General features: G+C 39.7%; 1 protein-coding gene across 3 annotated transcripts in view; it reads right to left on the bottom strand.

Moving 5' to 3' along the window:
* LOC111845467 (protein ELFN1-like) overlaps positions 1-24,372 on the bottom strand; it is a 114,335-nt gene that overhangs the window by 14,398 nt on the left and 75,565 nt on the right. The window contains exon 3 of one of the 3 annotated variants that reach the window (XM_023814906.2): positions 1,483-1,645. The exons of the other annotated variants lie outside the window; for them this stretch is intronic. The gene's annotated coding sequence lies outside the window, so the exon portion shown is untranslated. The remainder of the gene's footprint in view (positions 1-1,482; positions 1,646-24,372) is intronic. 3 annotated transcript variants of the gene reach the window in all.

Below are 24,372 nucleotides of genomic sequence, written 5' to 3'. Positions count from 1 at the left end.
GGGGGCCCCCTTGCAGGCTGGCACACGTGGGGCCCCTAGGCTTAAGCCATATCTAGCCTGTGCGTTAATCCGCCCCTGTCTGCGATATATACGCTAGAAAGCAGATACAACAAGTGTACGTTCACTTCTGTATGGCATGATGAAGATGTCCGAGCTCCCAGAAATCTGTGGGAACTTATGGTGACACGGTAATGATAGAGGGCATGAGTTTTTAATTACTAAGTCATCAGCTCCTGTGTAATAGTAGCTATTCCTGTCTTGTGCACTGTGGGGTGTGCGTTGGCTGCATTTCCATGCATATCCGCCGTACGTAACTTTCAAACCTCAACTAATGAATATCAAGGCAATGTAAGTGCAAAAATTTATTATAGTCAGTGAAAGAGCAGTATTCAAAAAAGCCTCCAGCAGTGCTAATGGTTGCTAAGATGCCTGCAAAGTTGATGGCTAATCGTTCAGGTTAAGAACAGCGTCTGTCACTGGTAAAATGCTTGTCAGTCAAACATGCCCTAATGCATTTAATGTCGGATGGAGCCCGTCTTCTTTCTTGGGTCTGTTTTCACATGCATGTTTATATGTCTTTTATCTCAAAATTGTACTGTTCATCGTGGAATTATCCTGTTGGATATTACCACTGCTTGTACCTTAATTTCCTCTAGTAGATCGATAAAGTCTGTCTGTCTGTCTGTCTGTTCAACAATTTCAGGCAATAGAACAGCACATGATCTCTTAAATACACATTTAAATATTATTGCATTAAATATTGTTGTAACAAGAAAACAGCGAGGGAAGGAGGTTTAAGTTCTAAAATTATTATACGATAATGTGTTTGTAGGAAAGCAGGCCATTCTCTTCAGTTTCTTTGAAGCTTAATTATTGATTTTATTGAACAATGAAATCTACTTAAATGGCATGTTAATGACACCCATTCATCAATCCATCCATCTTCCAGCCTCTTATCCAACATAGGTCATGAGATGTTAATAACATGCAAGAATTAATTAAATTTTCACTATTCTGGAATTTTAGCAATAGTGCAGATGTACAAGAGGCCAGGGTTAATTCACTTGGGGGTCAATCCTCCTAGAACTTAAGTAAAAAAAAAGCGCAAAGCTGTGTGCTTTTTAAAAATTAAGCATCTTCTCCTATTGACTTAAGTCTGGGGTTTAAATGCACTTATTCCAGAGGCAGGCAATATCATCCATAAAGGGTCAGTGTTTATACATGTTTTTGGGATAACCTTTAGGTCAGCTGTTCAAACTCAGGCATGAGGACTCTTCAGCCAATCAGTCCTCTAATTAGTTATTTAATTAGGGAGTTGCATTGAAAACCTACATACACAATGAGCCTTTCTGGATAAGATGGGCCTGGATTCAGGGGCGGCATCTTTTGAAGGCATAGTCTTTATAGGCTGCGTTCTTCGGAGATGGAACGGAACATGTCAGATGGGACGGTCTGGCCGTCACCAACTGCTCCTGCCCTTACCCTTCAGCTGCGAAGCGACCCTCCTGTCGTCTAGCTAGAACACACCGACTTCACGTCTGCGCAGTGAATCCTGGGATGCGCTGGGCTGCGAAGGCTCCATCAGGTAGATCCTTTGTGACTCAGCAAAAGGAGGATGCATTTCTAGGCCGCATTTGAAGGAGGCCTGCAAACGGGACAGCCTTGTCACGCTGCTGACAAACACTCGCTCTTCGAATGCAGCCTTAGAGGCCACACTTACACACTACCATACCTAGTGAGCACATTCACATGCTTACTGCAAGTATTCAAGGGTGTCCAGTTCCTCACATAAGTCTCACCTGACGTGCTCTATTCACACTTTAGCAAATGCCTCATGGAAGCCATCTTTGGCTCGGAATATAGACCACAATGCACTGCGTTAGTGACAACTAATGTTGACATTGTACCACAAGGAAGTCTGCCGGGCTAATCAGAGTCCAACATGCCGCCGAAGAATTTTCAACTTAAGCCTGCAAAGTTGTATAACAAATGTTTACATAGTATAGGCTACAGTGAAGGACAACCCCAAACACAACCAACACAAATGACAACTTAGCTGTAGTGTGTTTCCTGTTCACCTATTCAGATATCAAGTGTGTCCCACTGGTTTCAAGAAATATCCGCGCACTTAAGCTCTTAGCATAAACTTGCGCACTTTGTGTCTTATGTCACCACACCTCACCAAAGAATCTCAGTGCGCTTGTCCTTAAGTGGGGTAAGTGGGCTGAAACCATACACTTAATGCACATACTACATACAGCAGGTCAGGGGTCCCAAACAGAATTACTTGATTAGGACACTTGCCTAATTGGTAACCATTCCATGCTTAATGGATATAGATGTGTGGGTTTTTTAGTGACTAACAATTGTTTTGGAATAATACTTCACAGCCTTTGCTGTGGCGTAAACGCTTACTTGGACTATGCAGTTGATTGGATTAGTATTTTATCAGTAATGCACTCTAAACTTTCAGTCCATGTTAGTATTAATACAAACATTTACACCATAGCTATTAGTTAGGCATATTGTTGTGAATGAAGAGGAAAAAAAGACAAGTATATAGATTCGTTCTTGAACATGAAATGTTCGCACATAATTAAAAAAAAAAAAATTAAATTAGCTTGATGACAAACTCATATTATATTATTGTCTAAAATGTCAATTTTGCCTCTGTTGCAGTTAAATGGTTGCAGAATTAAACAACTGACATTCAAAGAAAGAACATATGCCTTATGCTAATCGACTGTTTATTGTGGGGTTACCTGCAGTAGAGTTGAAATATTTTAATATTTTAACTTGTTTTGTGTTATTTGATCTTAAAACTGCAACAGTAATGCCTATTTGGGGGAAATGGTTGTGGGATCATTTTAATATACCTAATATATTAATGCAATGCACAAAATTCAAGCGCTGTATTTTATTACAACATTTAATTTCTTGTTGAAGGATTCTCATGTCTGTGAGAATGGCCAAATATAAGCATAGCACGCTAATGCCATGTTTTAATTCTATTTCTTGCAGAGCCACGCCTTCTTTTTCTGGTTAAGTGCGGTGGGAGTGTCCGTGCTGATGAGGGGAGAATACGCTTAACTCAAAAGCACGTAACTTTTTAAGTGCTTTTTTAAGCTTATGTGCTCGATGGGAGAATCGCCCCCTTGATGTACTGTACGGTTCATCTCTTCAGAAAGACCTGTGTATAAATGGTATAATTTTCCACAGAAAAGTCTCTCCTCCTCTCTGTCTCCTCATAAGCTGACCGGCTTTACTGGACCGTTTTAATAAACCTTTCACAATCCAGTGAAATGAGCTATAACACCTAAAAAGAAAAGGAGAATGAAAAGGCAGCCCGCAAGAACTCGCCATCATACACGCATCTCAAAATCTCTGGTCACGGTGAAATGAATGACAACCAAATTTAATTGACACCAGAGTGGAAACAGTGACCCCTGACTGATAGCCTGACAGCAAATTTACAAGCAGCTGGCCATGCAGGACCTCCATAAAAGGCGCTAGGTAATCCGGCCGCATGGCGATATATCAGGGATTTATCTATGGAGTGCCTGTTGGTTTTGCACTCAGCCTCAGCCTTGATTAGTTTCTGGTTATGTTTGCGATAGCAGGAATGTGTGTCAGATACTGCTTGTTGCCTTTTCATCAATGAAAACCAAATCTTTGTGCTCATTTTCCTGGAGTGGGGTCATGGGAGTCCCAAGGGGCATTTCTCCATCTGACCTCTCCTCTCCTTACATATCTATTTATTATGGACTAAGGAAAACTTTTAATATAACACCAGAATGTTCCAGTGCTGCCTGAACATATTGACTGACAGGAGATAAGCTGGAATACATTCAGTGGGTCTTGATGATGAGATCACATGCGCTCCGATGTTTTTCAGAGCATGTATGATTACAGTGCAAGTCCAATCCTGCTCGCCAAAAACAGGACATCTGGGGTGGTACGTACAGCAGATCCAGGTCTCTCCAGGACCTGGTGACTGCTGATATCAGCACAGGCAGGTTTCTAGAAATCTTCATTCAATTCCCTATGGCCACATTGTCCAAACACATGTCACATGGCTGATTACTGTAGGACCGGGAAGTAAATCTGGTGTGGCCACTGACCATGTTATTGTACTAAAGTCTTAAAACACATTGTGGTATTTCTTTGAGGCAATTTGAACAGGACTGAATTTCAATATTTTTCATTAAATCTCTGGGTTTGCTCTTCCATTCATGAATCTGTTTCCATTCATTTTGCCAGCATAAAGGAGTTTTCACATCTCAGCACAATTATTTCATTTCACAACCATAATAAATTCACTAAAATGCAAATACATATATAGGGGAGAGTAGGTATGACTGTAACATGGAGAGAGTTGTAATGTCACCAATTCCACCAATCAGGGATAAGATACTGTAGGAGTCATATGATCATTTCAGTGTTTACCCGCTTTTTCCCTGATCTCATGCAGTGGTTGTCAAGGCAGAAAAGAAGCACATGCAGATTCTATAGAGAAAAAACTGATTTTTAGATAAGTACGTACATTTAAAAAAAAAAAAATTATGACTATATTTTGTTTAGTGCTTGTACTATTGCAGATATAATCATGACTTATATTACATTTAATTGTAACTTCTCAGGCAATATCAAACCACTATCTCAATACAGCTAGTTAAAGAGGAAGAAGAGGGAGTCTGAAATCTTCAGTGAAGCAAGCATCGATGGAAGAAGAACAGAGAAGAACATGCAAAAGTACTGTATGAAAGAATGAAGGCAAGCAACAGATAAAAGGGAGAAAACCCACAAAGAGAACATTCACAGCCAACGCTGAGGTTTCTGAGATCTCAGATGAAGAAAACTTGTGTATTGTGTGCATGGAGCCGTTGGACACCTGGAAGCCAAAGGACGTGTGGCTAAAATGTGCCCTATGCAGGGTCTGGGTCCACCAAGCCGGCACGCCAGGGTTACCATGTTTATTTTTCACCATTGTGACTCTAATTAGGAATATACACTCACATACACACTCCTTAGTCAAACAGAATGTGGATTTCAGTTATGGCTTGTCACAGAGATAGAGACATTGCTCTGGATTGTTCTTTCATTTCAGTAAACCTCTTTTTGAAGCATAACACATGGTGTGCCCTCTGGTTTTGTTTCTTTTATGTAATTGTTACAATTTACTCCCCCTGGTAGTGGGGCAGGTTGTAACAAAGGCTACGTTCACACTGCCAGCCACATCGTTCATTTCCGATTTTTTGCTCAGATCGGATTTGTCTATCTTGATGGTTCACATTCATAACTACAAGTGACCTGTATCTGACTGTAATGTGAACGCATCGGTCCTCCGAAACGTCACGCATGCGCACATTGATACGTTTTTACACGGGTATAAAGCTGGTCGTAAAACTGGCACGTTGTGCGGCCGTGACCACTGTGCTGATTCGAGTCTTTTGCCTCTTTAAACTTTGACTTCAGGCTCTTTATTTTTCGTTGGCATTGTAGCCACGTTCGTGTCCGTGCTGTGCCATTTCTTTGGCAATTATTTCAATTACTATTCTATTATGATAGGTTCCTTCCAGTTTAACTTGAACAGATTCATTTCCCCAAATATCAATTAAATCCCCAACTTCTCCATCCTTCCACTGACTGTTATCGCAGCTCTCCCCCATTTTTATCTTCCCGCGCTGCCGGTGCAGGCTGATGTCAGCGTATAAGCAAAAAGCCACATGAATTCCGAGGAAAACTTTTAATATAACACCAGAATGTTCCAGTGCTGCCTGAACATATTGACGTCACATTCAGGATATGTATCAGATTTAGTACCACATATGAAAGTGACACAAATCTGATTTGAAAAGATCAGATTTGCGTGTCCACACAGCCCTGAAAAGATCAGATCTGTGTCACATTAAGGCAATAAATCTGATTTGAGTCACTTCAGCATGGCAGTGTGAATGTAGCCAAAGGAACACCATGTATTTAACATCAAATCACAAGGTATTGGTGCCATTTGCAGTAGACAAGTGTGGGTATTTTGTATAAAAGTTTGAGAATTCAGTGCGTTACTGGTGCTGAACTAAAGTGATACATGTACAACCATACCCCATCCCCCTATGTGTGTGTAGATTAGGTCCATATTACATAGCGGGGACCAAAAGTCCCCCACAATGTGATAAAAAGCTGTGATTTTGATGTTGTGGGGACCATTTTTCAGGTCCTCACAAAGATCAGTGAATGCAATCAAAAAAGTAAAAATATTTGTGTATAACTCTGCTATGAAGTTCATAATAAACTGGCCACTTCTTATCCAAACCTTTACATCGATATGTGGGATTTTGCATACAGACGGGAAGAGAGATTGCTTCATGGTGCTTCACTGGGCCTGTACAGTCCTGCAGCTCCTACAGCAGATGTCAGGCAGCTAGAGATACTGGAGGTACTGGTTATGCACTACAAGTACTAGAGTAATGGGGATTCAGTACTAAATAACTCCAGCAATATTCCTAGAGTAGTTCATTGTGAAGCGCAATTTTAGGATATTATTAGCACTTAATATAAAAGTATTTAAAAGTTTTATATTACGAATATAAAAAGTGTTTATATTCGTAATATAAAAGTATTATGAAGAAAAACTAAGGTCTGCAGCAAACAGAGATGAAAGGGGTGACAAATGTATGCATATTTATATTGTCACGACTTGTGCAGACGCTCACAAAGCAAAGTTAATGTAAATTGACTCTAATGCTTAGTGTGTCCTGGTCATTTATTAGCTGTCTTGAAACTGCAAGCTCTCCAAAGGCACATGCACTTAGCTGTCTGTTAGGAATAATGAAACTGCACATGTCCTCGTCTAGCTTAGTTTAACCATTAAATCATTTACTTGGTTATAAGATTTGTGGAAACATTGGTTGCTGCTTCATTTGGCTTCTATATCCTCTTTGACTTTAAATCTTTGTATGCATGCTAACTGAAGTACCTAATAGAATAATTTTGCACACTATATTAAAATAAAACAAGCTTACTCTTCATGTCTTTGGGTGTGGTGGGAAAATTGATAACACTGAAAAAAGAATGTTACTATGTTTCTTTGACACAAAGAATCAGTGCGACTATGGAAGGGTCAGCTCCAACAGACAGAACCACAGCCCTGCTGAGAGGAACAGAGACTGGGCAAGAAATGTATCATTAAAAGCCTAATAATAACGTATAATTAGAAGTGAAAAGCATAATTACATCAAAGAATGCAAAAATGAAAATGTAGATGTAAATTAATGATCATATAGTAAAGCAGCAAGTTTCGCCGTGGGACATTTTAATTGTTCTGCCTAAAGCATAATCACTGAGATATAAGGTAGCAGTTTATGGCTTTGTTTGCAGAGGTATTGTACATGCATTGTACAAATCTGACAATTTAAAGGTACAAATGTGAGCTTTAAACCCAATAATGGAAACAAAATTGTGCTTTCACATATGCTGCATGGTTTTACTGAAGAAGAAAAAAAAATTGTGTTTAACCTGACACAGTCCACTATCTTTTATATATCATATTGCATTTATACTAAGGTGACTATAATTATTTTGAAAGTTGTAAGCTTGGTAAGCGGTTGGATAATGGTTTTGGATAATGGTTTTCTTTATTTGATTTACATGATTTTACATGATTTTATTTCCTTCAACTTAAAAAAAAAATTGCATTCTATAATCAGTGCAACAAATGCCAGAAATATTCCTTTTTTTTTTCATTACATTACAATAAAAAAAATAAATTAGAATTTTAATTTCTTCAAATCTGGGAAAGCATCTGCATTGTGATAGTAATTGGAAAAATTTCTGTATTTTGCATTAGTGGATGGAGTTGATTAAACGATTAAACAATTGAACTTCAAAAAGAAACAATTTAACAAACAACAAAAGCACAACCGAAAGACTTAAGTTTTACAACCACCTTTTGATGTCTATACATTGTACATTTTACAAAAAGATAAACTTAAATCTATAGTCTTATATCTTTCTGTCCTGCAATAATTTATAGTCTGAAGTGCAGTATTTTCACCTTTGTGAAATATTGCTATTTTTAAATGACCTTTATATATATATATATTTATATATATATATATATATATATATTTTAGCCCTTCCTTACAGTGGTATTAATGATCCATTCAGTAACCTTCTCAAGCCATGAAAGGTCGAACACTCTTTATCAAAATGAATCTAACGGCAGGATTTTCCAACAGAGGCTGTCTGTCCTTCATTCTCGCGCAGCCCACCAATGCTGCATTCTGCATGTTGTCAGGTAGCTTCTCTACAGAACCTGAAACCGTCTCTGTACTCTGGTGAGTTTCATGCATTACTGGTCACACTGTGCTGGGCCGCTCTGCCCACTGGCCAGGCTGCTCTTTATCGCTGACTTCCCCACCTTTGGAAAAAATCACTGTGTGACAGTAAGCCAGCCATGGTATGTAGAATTTGCTGGATAGCACATTTTAAGCAGGCTCGTTATCTTAGCGTGCAGGGCGTGTCTTCCTAGCATTGGTCTTTGAACACTGAAATTGATATGAAATGATACAATGATTTAATGCAGTAAATCTGTGTGGTTGATTGGCTATGTCTCTAGCTAACAATCATATGTATATATCTTTTTAAGCAATTTTTCCCACCTTGATGGTGATACAGCTAATGGGTGAATTTGCTCCAACATGGTTGAACATGTCAGTCATTGTTACAAAAACTGAAATCATATCTGTTTATTGAAGTTCATTATATTTGTTATATTATTACAATTTATTATATTTTACAAGGCAGTTGAGGATGATGTCTTTATCTCCAGCTAATCAACTACTAATTAACTGCATTAATGTTAAATACATCTTCTTATAACAAATTATCATCAAGTACATTAATAGGTTGTTATTTATAGTTATCCTTTAAGCAAATATATGAGTTTTCTTGTTTTTTAATATTTATGCAAATACCACGATTTACCCCGCAGTGGAATCATCCTTCTAGATACAAATCTCATCGGCAGATGGATCTACAAATCTGCTCTTTCTAGTTTTAGAGAGCTTTTTGTATTTCAACTCTAGTTCTCATGAAATCTTCAAATGAGATCTCAGCTGTTATTTCCAGCCTCCACTCATACACCTTCCTCTAGAATTGCAATTTCTTACTATGTGACTCTCATATCCTATTTTCATATCTTACTCTTATGCTGCATACTGCTAGCAGTAGACATTTAGCTGTTAAAAATTAGACATGTTGTGTTTCTCCCATTCGATAAGCAGCTTCAGGCAGTCACATTTTTCCTCTGGGGGAGCCCAAACTACTAAAAGAAGATTCCTGCATGGAAGGAAGCAAGAGAAAAATAAAACCAATTTCCCCGTAACCATATATGACTAATGCCATATCTGTCTCTGGTTAACAGGCACGTGCAGAGGGGGGTCGGAGGGTGCTTGAGCACCCGCCCCTTTCCTCCAGGATGCCTCAAGTGCCCTTTTCTTGTTTTTTTTTTTTTGTTGTTGTTGTTGGTTTTGTTTTTTTTTTAATGTGTATGTGCGTATGGAGCCCTGTCTTTGCCCCTCAACAATAAAATGTAACTATTAATCTCAATTTTGCTAAATAAAAGGATCTGGCTTGCATCAGTCACATGACTGCCATTAACCAATGCTCGCCCTTGAGGGCAGATCGCGCTCGTTACGAGCCGGGTACGAGCTCGCAAAGTGCACGCGCATTTTCTGCAGGCTGGGTGGTGCGGAGCTGGAGGAGAAGCAGGCAAATTAATTGGAAGGCGCAGACTGCAACAAAACAGTAAATATGGTGTACAGCGCACACTATAGTCTATAACAACAAATGAATTGAAATAAATGAGCGTGCTGTTTGTGCAACAGCGCGACAAACATTACCTGTCCTTTTATGAACTGCACAAGTAGTGGTGGTCATTAACTGCTAGCTAACTGGGTAAGGGTGTTACAAGGGGGTCTGTAGCTCTGTCCACCGTTTTAGGGAACATGTTTTGTTTTAAAGTAAGTTACAGGACTTTTCCCTTCTTTTCTGGAGGGCTTTTATTTCACTAAAAACGATCTAATATGGATATCCACATAATTCCATATTAGATTCGTCATGAATGTGAGTTGTCGTTATTCAGCCTGTTCTATCTTTTTTAACTTTGAGCACCCGCCCCTTTAAACATCTCTGCACGGCCCTGCTGGTTAACATGTATAACACATATAACTTAAAGTTATTATTCTCATAAGGACAATTTATGAGGGAGAAAAAAATGCTTTATTGGGACCAATTGTGGAAATCGGTATTTTTGATCATACTTCTTGAGATTCTTAATTTCAGTAAAGAGGGATTCACAGGAACACAAATGCTTGCTTGTCTGTCTCTGTATAAATCATTACCATTTGTTTTTATGCAAGAAATGATCTGTGACATTAATTGGTTAAAAACAATTCTGCTTTACCAAACATCCCCTTAAGTCATGAAATATTTTGACTCTTATGTAAATATCTCAGTGCTGTTTGTGTGTGCAAATATGTAAATATCCATGTTCAATGAGACTGCAGCTTTCCCATGAAATGGAGAAAACAAACAGAGGGAAACGGCAATAATAAGTACAGTAATGATGATGATGCAATGGCTCCAATGCAGAAAGACTGTGGTGAGTCAGCACATTCCCTCACATCGCAGTTACTGCCATAACTGCATCATCATCATCAACAACAACAACAATAATAATAATAATAATAATAATACCCATGACTTTGGGCAGGATAAGTGGTTAGAAGTTGAATGGACCTGGATGTATATTTTTCCGTTTGCTTCAGTTAGACAGCGCATCTCACTGCCATCCTAACTCTGTCTCTTAGAAGTGGAAATCCACTACAGAACATGTCCTACAAACGTACTTCAGATACTGAGGAAACTGAATTTTCCCAAGTGTTCACAATTACACCAACAAGCACTTTTTACCATGATGCTACAGTTTTCAATAATACATTTCTGACTTTGCTGTTACTAATCCAGAAAAAAATAAAGCTTTCCAAATCTCACATGGCTGGAATTAAAAGATAGTTTAGCAGGCCTGAACACTTATATTCTCAAACAAACACAAATAAGAATGAAGATGAGCCGTGAAGAGAAAACCCTTAGGGTCCTATAGTAGATAAGGTCATCCCAAACTGCCATTATCATCATCAGTACTGATTTGCAAACAGGAGACCCCAGAGAAAAGGGAGCTGGCCACCAGTTAAATCACAACAATGGACATAATTCTTCACACATAAGATTGTGAAGGTTTGGAATAAGCTTCCTAGCAGTGCAGTGGAGGGTGACAACAGAATTACGAGTGTTATATTAACACTCCGCCAAACTCATACAAGTACCATGTCTGTTAAACTACCACTAGCGTCTTTGGTGCATGATTTACATGAAACCACTGGGCACTACAGTCCTGTATAAGGGATCACTGAATAGATATCCAAATACGGAAGACTGGCTTGCAGTCATCTGTCAGAAAATAAAAATCCTTCTTTCACGATGTCTTCTAATAGTGTATAGGTGAAGTCATCCGGAGTTAAAGCTTTCAGACTTCCCTAGTATTGAAAAAAGATGTATGTACAGTCCAAAATGACATGGAAAAAGCCACGTAGTGGTGAGGTAGCACAAATAAGGAAGCACTGAATATCATGTTACTTTCAGTCCTGGGACAGCTGTCGCGCCTTCAGTTCACTATGAGCTCGCGGGGAAGACGGAAGTGCGTTCCATCTCAATCCATGTGGACTAACTTATTTGAAGGACCAGGAGACGATGTCCTCCTAGTGCTCAACTGTGCATAGTGGGCCATTCTGAAAGAGTCTGAACCTTCAGAAATGCCAAGGGCCAGAGCCACAACAAGTTATAACATTTAACACCTCCCTGTGAAAAGGTTAGCGCTATGCTGGGATTTGGCTGACCTTTATCCAGGTAATCTACATCGTCTTCACTGCATGCTTACAGTATGGCCACTGGTGGCTGGAATGAAACCACTTGCCGCCCTGAACCTTGCTTCGAATGCCTCATCTCATAGGCTTAATGTACGTTCATGTCAACATTAGGGCCATGATGGGAAAATCCTCATCAACAACTGTAAAGGGAACACGATGAAATGAAGAACCGACACTGTAATTATACTGTCAAAGGAGAAATTCATTTTAAAAAGAAATGCAACTTTGGTTTTGTGTTACGTAAAGAGACACAAAAATTCTCCAACTATATCGGCCAACAGGCGACACACGGAGGACGATTAACCTGAATCATTTCCCTCCTCTTTTTTATTCCCATGACCTTTCAGCTCAACGCCAAATGTCAGATGTAAAACGTGTGGATAACCTGACCTAAGCTCTCACACATGAGGGCTTTGAAGAAGGAATCCTTTAAGTGTAAACTTTAGGAAGCCAGAGTCTAGCCAGATGGGACCTCAGCCATTAATAATGCATACAAACCCTATTTGTCCGTCCTATTTGGACGGCTCGTGTATCCATTTGCTGCAGGGCCTCAGCTAATTAAAACCGAATACATTAATGTTTGCTTCCTTGTTTAGAACAATGATTAGATCCCAAAATATTTCATGTTTACGGTAAGCCTTTTGAAAACATCTTCATAAGCTGGGAGCCATACACAAGCTTTACAAGCTCAGTGCTTAGCGGCAATATTGGTAGGCATGTCAAATTCCCCTTCTCAATTAATATGACTATCTAGAGAGGAATCATTTAGACAGATGAGCTTTGAAAGGCTGGTGTCCGGTACAGACACTAAGTTCACACAAACAGACAAAAGCAGGTTAGGACAAGTAGGACAAGTTCTTCTCTCAGCGTCTCGTTAACCTTGCACATGTATGCTAATTTAACTTAATTTTTACACTTTGTATCCACCGCAGTCATACCCTAGCCCCAGGTGGCTGGGTTCCGCCAGAACATTGAAGTCCAGAGTAATTTATGTCTCACCCCTGGAAGCAACAGAGCATCTCCAGCCTTCTTGATGGCTGGGCTTTGCTGCATTAGAACATAATGATGGGTTTACATGAGAACTATGAGCTGGCTGGGTAATGTAATAATGCAAAACGTTTGTTCACTGACTGTAACGCTGGACAGGAGGCCATTTTTAAATTTGGGCCACTGGCTACCATCTGGGGAAAGGTCATGTTAGTTCAGAGAACGAACAACTGAATAAATACATAAAACTTTCTAATCCTTCCCCTTCAGCTGAAAACACCAGAAATGTTGCTGAAATTTAAATGTTACCCTTTCATGTCCACAACAAGAGAAAACATAAAAACGAAAGAAATGCTTTTAGCTTATACATGAAGACTATTGCAGCAATTAAATGGCTATTTTTTTCTTTGATTTCTATATTTTGCAAAATGTCATAAAACTCAAAGACGATTGTGCAGCTTGTGCAGTGATGCCAATGACAGCTCCACCATCTTTAGGCAAAAACAAATAACATACTCTGACAGACAAAACATACTCTGACAGACAAAACATACTCTGACAGACAAAACATACTCTGACAGACTCCTTCATTTATTTTCCCGTCATTCTTACTTGCCATTCTGCATGTAAGCACTGTAGTCAACATACCACAGTTCCCTCAAAACACTAAAGACCATTAGGTTTTTATTAATATGCCATAAAATTTATTTTTCCACAGAAATGGATATATTAATGATTCATTTATTTAAAAGGGGGCATTATGATGACAGGTGTCTCAAAATGAGCCCTGCATTTGCAGTGAAGTCTTGAAATCGTGGCATAACGAGTCTCCTTTTCATGGCTGAGAGAAGAACTTCTTGCTTGACTGCTTCCTTCCTGCCGATAAGCAGCATCTACTGTGGCTTTGGAGTCTGGTCAGCCTGCCTCACGCATTCCCCTGCTGGCCATCAGAGGTACTGCCACAGGGTGAGAGGTAGTGTCCTCCGGATAGGGGGGTGGACTTTAGGCTCTGCTGCTGCATTTCATGACCCAATCTGCTCCTCAGTAAATGTTTATCATGCAGCCAGTGCGGCCACATGCCCTCCATCCCCTCCAGCCCCCGCCTCTTCCCACGCTCCATCCGCTACACTCTTACCTGTTACCTGTCTTGTCCTACTTATTGCAAATCTCCCTCACTCCCGGGTGGACCGCAGACGCTCTTCTCCTCCCACTCTCCTCCCAGCACTCGCTGTTCTCCTGCCCGTGTCGCGCCTGGGACGGGATCAGAATGCCGCGTCACGGGGACGCCGGCCACTGTCCGTGCATATGTGACGGAGAACGCGTGGGTCCGTCACGAGCGGCACGAGGAGAGCGGCGGCCGGCGTAATGATGCCGTGGAGCCAAAATGAAAGCGTTTCTCCGGGAAAAGCGGTAATTTGGCTTTATGTACTTCAGAGCTACTAAGGAGGGGGTAGACAGTAAACACATCCTACTCGCCGCTCAAGCAGTAACTGCTGCATGTCGGCTGGAGCGCAATACCCCATCCTCAGAGCTAATACAGGAGGACAGACAGCAGTGAGACCCAGTGGGACAGCCCCCTGTCGCCCCCCCCAGCCCACAAGGGCCTGTACACTAATTATTTCTATTTGACCAGGCCACTGCTAACCTGCAGACACTGCCTTACTGTAGCAGCAGAGACTGCATTCATTTTCTCTTTGAACAAACCCTTTAATTTTCTCTTGCCACATTAAACACTCTGAGAATCTACTCACCTTTGCCACTGAATACAGAACATGTCTGACCTGTGTTGATTTTTAGTATTATGTCTTACAGATTTAAGATTATGTAATCATACACAGTGTAATATATAAAAAATGTTAATGATGCTGAGTATATTCATACTACACTAAAATGATAAGAATGAATAACAATTCATGTTTATACATTTTGTGTAACAGAAATCAAAGCTCTTTAATGGGTGTTATGGATTTCAGCCCATGAACTACAGATGGAGACAACTGTTTTACTAACTGGTTGGTGTGTCTTATATACGTAATACACTTTTAGAAAAGCTGTTCCTATTTGTGCTGAATTTATAATTTACTGCAGGTGTGCGTGATTTTATCAAGGGTCCTTAATCTAATTGCGGCTCTTTTTATAAGATGATAGTCTCTTCCGGGGATTTAAAGAAAACTAGTCAAAAACAAGGCTATTCATGGAGATAAGGTTCATTACTTTAAAAAGATAAGAAATAGAATGAAGGGCAGGATTAAATAGAATTATCTTGGATAAAAAAGGCATGGCTGTGAAATAAACAAAAGCATAATCCTTTTTTTGCAAGAATACAGCAAATATCAGGATTTTTTAAAGGCACGTATGTTTTCATAAGATTCTTTTTATAAGAAATGGCTCAAGCACGATTTTTATTTCTTGTTTGGCTAATACAGAAGGAGTGTGTGATAGATACAGTATAAACGTGAAATAGCACCTGCAGGTTCCTATGAAGTTTTCCAGGCCATCAAGCCAACACTCCTTCCCAAGGTATGAGTTCCTTCCACAGCTGCCTGCAAGCATGGCTGAACTCTCAGAAGGCTGATTCAGGATATACGCCGAAGCATCACACCTACACACCAGGAAATGGCTGTGTTGTACAAACACGGCTTGTTTCCAGCATTATCATCCCAGAAGACTGTAAGCATGCCACTGCAAATATGTCTGGAAAAGATCTGGTTCAACCACAAAATGTATACAAAAAATAACAAGGCTACAGAGAAATCACATAGAGACCCTTTCAACAAATAATAATCACAAGAGATTACAGCTTTGAGCTGCCCATCTCCCACTGAGAACAAAATCAGCTCATAAATTTTCAACCCTCCCCCAACCCCCCATGAGCAAACAAATCAATAAAAGTTCTGAATATTAATTCACAGCAAGAATCACCATTACTACTGAATACTGTTGTGTCGTATTACACGGATATTTCTGGCATTCCCAAACAACACTGACTTGCAATGCATGAAAAAGTTCTCATGTATTCATTGGTTTGTTTGCTTATTTGTTTGTCTATTTGTTTGTTTATTATTGAAACACCTTCTTGCATATGAGCAGTATCTATTTGATTGAGGGCTGTCTCCTGGATCCCCCCCCCCACACCTAGACACTTGCTATAAAACTGTCCAGGTAAGGACAAGCTGAGTCTTTTATTTAGTTATTAGTCCTGGACTTCACTTGATTACTTTGACTTTCACTTGACATTAAGCCAAATAGCACTTTTAATGATATACAAGTAGCCATAAGTGGACTTTATAGAAAAGGTAGAAGATAAAAGCTTCTTCCACTACCAAAAATACTAAAAGTCACTGTGTCATTCAAGTAGTTTTCTGCCTACTCATCCCCCCCCCGTACTTCGATTATGCTCCAAAAGGTAGCAGGTGTCTCAAACTGATACAGACGCCATAGTGTGTGAAACTCCTCTGATTCAAACTCAGAGCAAGCGCACATATCTATTATCTCAATCAGTGCATCTATTCAGGACATTGGATAAGGATCAAATTTGACACAGTGATCAGCTACCAGACTGTAATAATACTATCCTTTCTGCTGGGGTACACCAATCACATTCAGATTACATAACAGTTACCGCCATCATAAAATCCATTTCCTCTCATAATTTACACAAGAGCTTCTTTGAGGTATGCTACCACTTCATGAATGGCCTACACTTCTTTAATTAGCCATCATACTGTGCAGAAAAAGTATGTCCTATATTATCTTTAATGGCCTCCAAACTTAGATTCATTCTTAGGCCTTTCTTCTGAACTCAAGTGACTGACATCACCATGGGGTAGGTTACATTAAATTGGTTTGTACATGATCTTCTGTTGCTAAAACAGTTACTTGATAAGTTTGTTTGTCTTTAACTTCTCCTCATGTTATCCATCTACTGAATGATAGTATATGGTCTGTTTTACAATTTTTATTAACAGCTGGTTCCTACTGAATCGGTTTATCTTGCACTCACTCTTCTTGTGTTTTTACTGGTTCTTCTTAGAACAAATATTACTGCCAGCAACCACTACTGAATGTAAGAGATGTAGATGGTTCTGTTATGTGTCTCTGTCTTGTCCTGCATCCTGAAGGGTCCTCAAAGGGCCCCCCACTTGATGTCCAGAGAGAAGTTCAAAAGGAGAAGATCCTCTACTGACCTGTGGTTCTTCACAGCATGAAAACGACAAATCTGCCAGCAAAGTGTCCCAGCTGGTGCTGCAGGAAGATTTCTCAGCATGACTTCCAGGATACAGTTAAATCTTTCAGCCACCCCATCAGTCTGGATTCATAAGCTTTTCCGAATCGCTAAATGGTCTGTCCGCAGCACTGGATGACCTTCATCAAAAACATTTTTCTACAGCTGCACCACCAGGTGCTCTCTGTTACATCCTGTACAACAACTTCCCCTCTTTCACAAACGCCTCCCCCTTGAGGACATTTGACACTTGAAGTACATCTTGTGTATAGGAAGTTCAACCTGCGATGACCTTTTTTGGTATCATCTATCATCGATATTGCACCCCTAAATTTCTCCTTTTCACTCTGTCTCTTCACTGAGTCTTGATAAACCTATTCACTTCATCCAAGGTCAACTAAGACTAAGACAAGATTCTTAACCACCCATTAACCACAAGACACTATCTATAACACATATCAATCGGCACATAGTCCCCAATTCATATCTTCACGATATAAGGAAAACAAAGATTGATTTGTTGATTTGTGTGAATATTAATCTCCCCTTCTAGGCTATTAACTTGTTAAAAAAATAATTAAAAGTTCTCAATTACCATTCTAAGCAAACAATATTAACATATACCGTGACAAAATCAACATCATAAAAACAGCAAGTAGATCTGACTGTTCTATGCTTTCTTATTTGCCCCTAGAATCTAACATAATACTGGACACCTAGAAACAGCATGAAGAAGTCATTATCCATCAGGCTTTTTTAAATTACAGAATCATAAAAAAAACCTGAACTGTTAATTGTGTTCACCCAAGTCATTTCTAATCTTGTAAAAGTGCACAGGTTTTATCAATGTGATTCATTAGTCATTAATAATAGTACAAAAATTCTTTCTGCTTGTAAGAACGAAATAGATAGATCTGAAATGTCACTTAGGAGGAACGTCCCTGTACCGAATAAGCCGCTGGAAGCTGGATGGGTAGAAATATCTAAATTAGAACCTCAATATAACACACAACTAAATTTTATACGGAGACATTTCACTCACATGTGAGATACAAATGTAAATCAATGATGCTTTATATTTAATAACAATGATGTAAACAATGTAATTTATTTATCATATCATACACAGAAGTTAAAAGTGAATCTAGACTATAGAATTAGAATTCATAATATATAAATTTTTTAAAAAAACTGTCTAGTATACTGTAGTATGAAATCTTCACAGGGTGGGATCCATCTGAATTATACCTATTTTGCTACACGCTAATACAAAAGCTGCCAGTGTTGATTTTCTATATGTATAACTTCTACTTAGGCTGCAGACTGTGTGGGTCAGTAGGCAATTATATCACATGCATTCCAATGAGCTCATTAGCAATAGAGACGTATCGAAAGAGGTGCATTCGCATGTCATTCATTGGTCTTAATCGATACAATCAAGCAATGCTCATTAGCCAAGAACTGCCAGGCAGACAATGTTAGAGCTCATACCTTACAACATTACTATGGTTTTAACTGTGTATAATGATTTAAAGAAATAAGGTCACACTGCTAATATACCAGAAAGAAATATAATATCCGTGGATATGTTACTTTAAGACCATAATTAATTCATTAGATGAAATCTCAACATTTATGAGAAGATTAAATGAAGGTGTAGCTTAACCTTTTTCTTTGGAAATCACAGGGAAGTCTTGCCGTCCACTTTAGCAGCGGTGGCTGTAGCAGTAATGTCGTATGGACACTGGAAATGTACCTCAGCAGACCACCGATTTCTCCTTCCATGCCTCAGGTTCTGTATTCCTGTGACCAGTTTGCCTGGGGTGCAGGTGTTGAGTTAACAGAACACAATTTGACATAACAATCCTTGAATAATAATATTGTGCAGAGTGCGCTATTACGGGAAAAGTGTCTGAATGAACCAGATTACTTTTGCTCCATTTCTTTTCGTCATAGCAGATACTGTTGTATGCGTAATCGCATTTTGGGACTCAATGGCTGCTATGCTGCGCATGATTTGAAATACGATAAAATCTTAATGGCCAGCCTGTTAGGAGTAAACAAATGCCGGGCCCTATTTTTATCTCCCAGTTCTCCATCATCTTGAGTCGCGTGTTGTGATAGAGCTCGCTTGCACACAGCTCCCATCTAAACTGTCTCCGTCGTTAGTCTGTACACGGTGCTGTTTAGAGGCCTGGCCATTATCGCGGAGGGCAACTCGTTTGCATTAGGTCACTATAGGAGGACAAACACATCGATCAGCCATATCATTAAAACCACTGACAGGTGAAGTGAATAACATCATTACAAAGGCACTAGTCAAGGGTGCCATTATAGACTAAGCAAGTGAACAGTCAGTTCTTGAAGTTCATGTGTTGTTGGCAGGCAAAATGGGCAAGTGTAAGGATCTGAGCCTCTTTGACAAGGGCCAAATTATGACGGCTAGACGACTGGGTCAGAGCATCTCCAAAAAGGCAGGTCTTGTGGGGTGTTCCTGCTACACAGTGGTCGTTATCTACCAAAAGTGGTCCAAGGAAGGCCAACCTGTGGGAACAGGGTCATGGGTGCCCAAGGCTGGTCTATCTCACATCCAGTCTCACAGGTGAGCTACTGTAGCACAAATTGCTGATAAATGTAATGCTAGCTATGATATAAAGGTGTCAGAACACACAATGGCAGCTTGATGTGTATGGAGCTGCGTAGCCACAGACCGGTCAGAGTGTCCAATGCTGACTCCTGTCCACCACCGAAAGTGCCTACGATGGGCACATGAGCATCAGAACCGGACCATGGAGCAATGGAAGAAGGTGGCCTGAACTGATGAGTCATGTTTTCTGTTGCATCATGTGGATAGCCGGGTGCATGTGCATCATTTACCTGAGAAAGAGATGGCAACAGGGATGCACTATAGAAAGAAGGCAAACTGGGGGAGGCAGTGTGATGCTCTGGGCAATGTTCTGCTGGGAAACCTTGGGTCCTGGCATTGATGTGGATGTTACTTTGACATGTACCACTTACCTAAACGTGGCTGGCAAAACTACCTCAGATCTGTGGGATGTGCTGGACAAACAAGTCTGATCCATGGAAGCTTCACCTCACAACTTTAAGGACTTAAAGGATCTGCTGCTAACGTCTTGGTGCCCAATACCACAGGACACCTTCAGTGGCCTTGTAGAGTCCATTACTCAACGGGTCAGAGCTGTTTTGATGGCACGAGGGGGACCTACACCATATTAGACAGGTGGTTTTAACGTTATAGCTGACCAGTGTATGTCCTGGACTCACAGTCTCCAACCCAGCAGCAGATAGGTGATGTGGACACTCATAAAACTCAGCTTATATTCACTGGTTTCCCTGTCAGGTCCAAACAAAAAAGATCATGTATTACAATCCTCATATTTTATATAACACAACCAGAATTTAGCTTGCAATCATTATATGTAGTTAGAAATAATTCAATTTACCTTAATAAAAACAAATAACTTAAGTACAGATATAACCAAATGAGGAAAACAGACAATTTTTTTTTTCTTTTAGAATTTCCAAAAATGACACCTGAATAGATGCTTTGGCCACATTTAACATCAAATTTTCCATTAAAATGTTTGTAAATGAATTTGTATTAAATATGGAAGCAATTTGTGTGTCTTTATAATATCCACATTACGGTATAAGGGCCTAATGGACTATGTGTCCTATAGCATCACCATAAGCCCAACCTGGCTTTTGTCTGGTCTGAGTAGCGGATGGAATATTGCACCATCACACCAGATTTCATGATCCTCAATCACTGTGCTCCATTTACCTTAGAGGTCGGAACTCGGGACTGGGAATGATGTCACACACGGGTAAACAGCGTTCCAGTAAGTCGGAAAGCCATTTAGCAGTGCCAGGGACCCGTTTCAAAAAGCTAGATTTCTTACTTACCCAGATGACTTGTTGGATTTAATTTACACCAGTTTAAATGGCCTTTATCTTCGTTCACTTACGTTTAGCCCTGGTTACCTTAAATCCGACAAGTTGGCCACTTAAGCAAGAAATCTTAATGAAACGGACCCCGGTTCTAGCCTGTTTAATTGTTAGCCATTGTTAGCAATATCAGTGTACAACAATACATAACGCGGCATTTTGCGCATAAAAACACCACAGCAACACGTTCACAGATAGCGTTTCGACAGTACTGTATGTGCGACTGATTTAATGAGCCACAAATAAGACATAAGTGATAATAAACAGTATAATACTATAGCTTTCAAAACTGTTGATAAAGGGCACAGCCATCTAGAATTCTGAGCTTTTGGTTGTGTCGATTTCTTTGAGTTCACGAGTTGGAATTCTGACTTCAGGGGGTGTTCCAGTTGAAATTTCCGACAAGGAATTTGGGATTTTCGAGTTATGAGTTCAAATGGAATGCAGCAATATACAATGGTAATAACTTGCTGAAATCTGATTGGCTGTTGTAGCCATGTTGGATGAGTAAATGAACGTTTATTATGTGATATGTAGGGACATCTGGCCACGAACACGCACACAAGATTTAATCTTTTTATGTTCCATGGTTTCCGAGTTATAAGCTATTTTGTGTTATGGTGATTTTTATGAAATTTGGAGTCAACTCAGAATGTCATACTAACATACATAGCAAATTTGGTGAGGATTGGATGTTAAAATGATGGGAAATAGTTATTTCAAACAGGCTACACTCATGAAATTAACTGATCTGTAGCATCGGAAAAATTACCCTGATCAAAATCCTACCTTTTTTTCTACATGGTGTCAAAATGTTGCAGTCCAAATTTTGTGTAAATTGGTTCAAACAGTTCAAAAAAGTAGATTTTGCACATGTTGAAAATTAGCTGAAGATCTAAGGGGTGGAAGTTGATGATCTTATTAGCAAATATGACTGTCTGAAGTCTAGGAATGTGGAAAAAAAATACTTTCTACGATCCACAGTTCAGATAATTTTTGCATTATGCAAATTACCAAAAAATCTAAGTTGGCAGAGCTTCGTAGTCCCTGTGCAATATTTTTTGGCATGGGCCAAAGAATGTCTCGAAAAAAAGTGTTTTTTGTTTGCGACTCATGGTTCCAGAGATATAGGTGAAAACATAAAACATTACACTATAGCGCCACCATCAGGCTGATGGCCTTCATAGCGGGTAGAATTTTGCACCACTTGACTAAATTTGGTGTTTCTAAACCTTACAGTCTCTGCTCCCCATATCATTTTAGTGAAGATGAAGAAGAATAATACAAAATTAAATCCTAGGAAATACAATAGGGTCCCAGCGATGCATGCTTGGACCCCTAAGAAAGCCACAGGATATACCAGTCCATGTTTTTGGGTTCATACAAAAATATCACAGCCACAATGTACATTTTTTTTTGAAAGACCACCAATTATTTCTGAGGTCAACTGATTGTGTATAAATTTGATTAGTCAACCTTAGACTGCCCGTTTAATGTGGTAGGGATTGTGATTATTCCGTGTCAATGGCAGAGGGGATAGTGATACGATTTGAATTTCTCATGCCTTGGGCCTCAGTTAATGCTGTCATATTATCAGACGGAATCAGTTTAAGCTTGTTGAGCTGGCCCTGCACACTTGAGGAGCCCTAAAGAAAGCTGCGGAGCTCTTAGAACCGGTGAGTAGCAGCGGGCAATGCAGAATTGAATTACTGAGGTCGAGGCTGAGGGAAAGAGGTGGCTTATTTAAAAGATGGTGAATATCACACGCCCCGAGAAGGCGGCCTAGCCTTTCGCTGTCATTCCTCCGTTATATGCTTTTAAAGGGTAGGCAGTAAAGCACAGGCAATACAAAATATCCATGAGATGAGCTTTAAACAATCTGTCGATGTTCATCATTACTGTGCAATTATCCCATGACCGACATTTCCCATTTCGCTGATACAGTGACATGTTATGACCAGATTAGAATGTTTAGTTCCATGGGAGACTTTACCTTGAACTTGATTAGCAGTGAGTACTTTATGATTCAGAGCATGGATTTATAAAATAATAATTTAAATGAAGAGAGAAATTTCACCTGCATTGTCAGTCTTGGTTGCACCTTAGACATTAATCCAATGAGAACTTCACAGCTATTGACTGAAATGCAGATGCTGAAATAAAGCTAAATTTTTACACAGGAAAAACATTCAGTTGCTTTATTTGTTCTGTAGAACCCAAAAACCTCCATAATTATTGACTATCAACAGTAAATTACTACATCATTATACATTTTTCAGTCCCCATTTGCTACATATGGACCATCTGCCTTTGTGCCAAGCACCCAAAGCCAATCATCAGACAATATGTCCATCACTGTGTCTGGTAACCTTCTGGTAATGCATTTCATGCCCTGAAACGAGCCAGCACACAAAATGTCTATCACATTGTTTGGCTCAAATTCATTCTGTGCTCTGAATAAAAAGTCTTCTGCATGGACTGGACCCTGTTGATTTAGCTTACAGATAATTCAGTTTAATTGCAACTGAGTCTCTTGAGGCCTCACCCTTATGGGGCGCAATCCAAACCTAATAATGAAAGCCGTCTCACATCAGTTGCCTGATTTAAACCAGACCTAGAACAAATCTGGGCCTATTCCAGCCGCTGAATGGCCTTTGATGATAAGTAGAGAATTGCTGTATGTAAATCTCATTTGTTTGCTTTGTTGGCTGGATTTTGAATTACTGCCAAGCATTGAGTGGTCAGCATCATCTCCTTTATCTCTCTGTACATATGAACCAAACGTGTTATCTAGAGGCCAAAGAAATGCTAGCCTTTCTGTTATGAGGCTATTTATGTTTCTCTTCTCACGCAAAACATTAAGTCCTTAGAGTGAAATTTAAATCTTATGGGTTAAAGTGGTCCTTTTCAATATACTGAAAGCATGACACTTTTGGGTAGATGGAGGCATGTAGAAGATAATGTGTAATCTAGGATATTCACATGCTGCATCATAGCCTCACATTTTAAGGGTTCAGTTCCCTGCTCCTGTCTTTGTCTGTAGAGCAGGTATGTTCTTTACAGACTTTCATGGGATTCATCCCACAGTCTTTCAGATGGGTGTCTGTATATTGCCAATAGTGTGTGTGTGTGTGTGTGTGTGTGTGTGTGGTCCAGGTATACCTTACCTTCTAGGGACCAAATGTCTCCACAGCATGATGAATA

This window comes from Paramormyrops kingsleyae, chromosome 5 (genome assembly GCF_048594095.1).
Source record: "Paramormyrops kingsleyae isolate MSU_618 chromosome 5, PKINGS_0.4, whole genome shotgun sequence".
In the NCBI taxonomy this organism is placed as follows: domain Eukaryota; kingdom Metazoa; phylum Chordata; class Actinopteri; order Osteoglossiformes; family Mormyridae; genus Paramormyrops; species Paramormyrops kingsleyae.
This window is presented reverse-complemented; position numbering and strand designations above follow the sequence as displayed.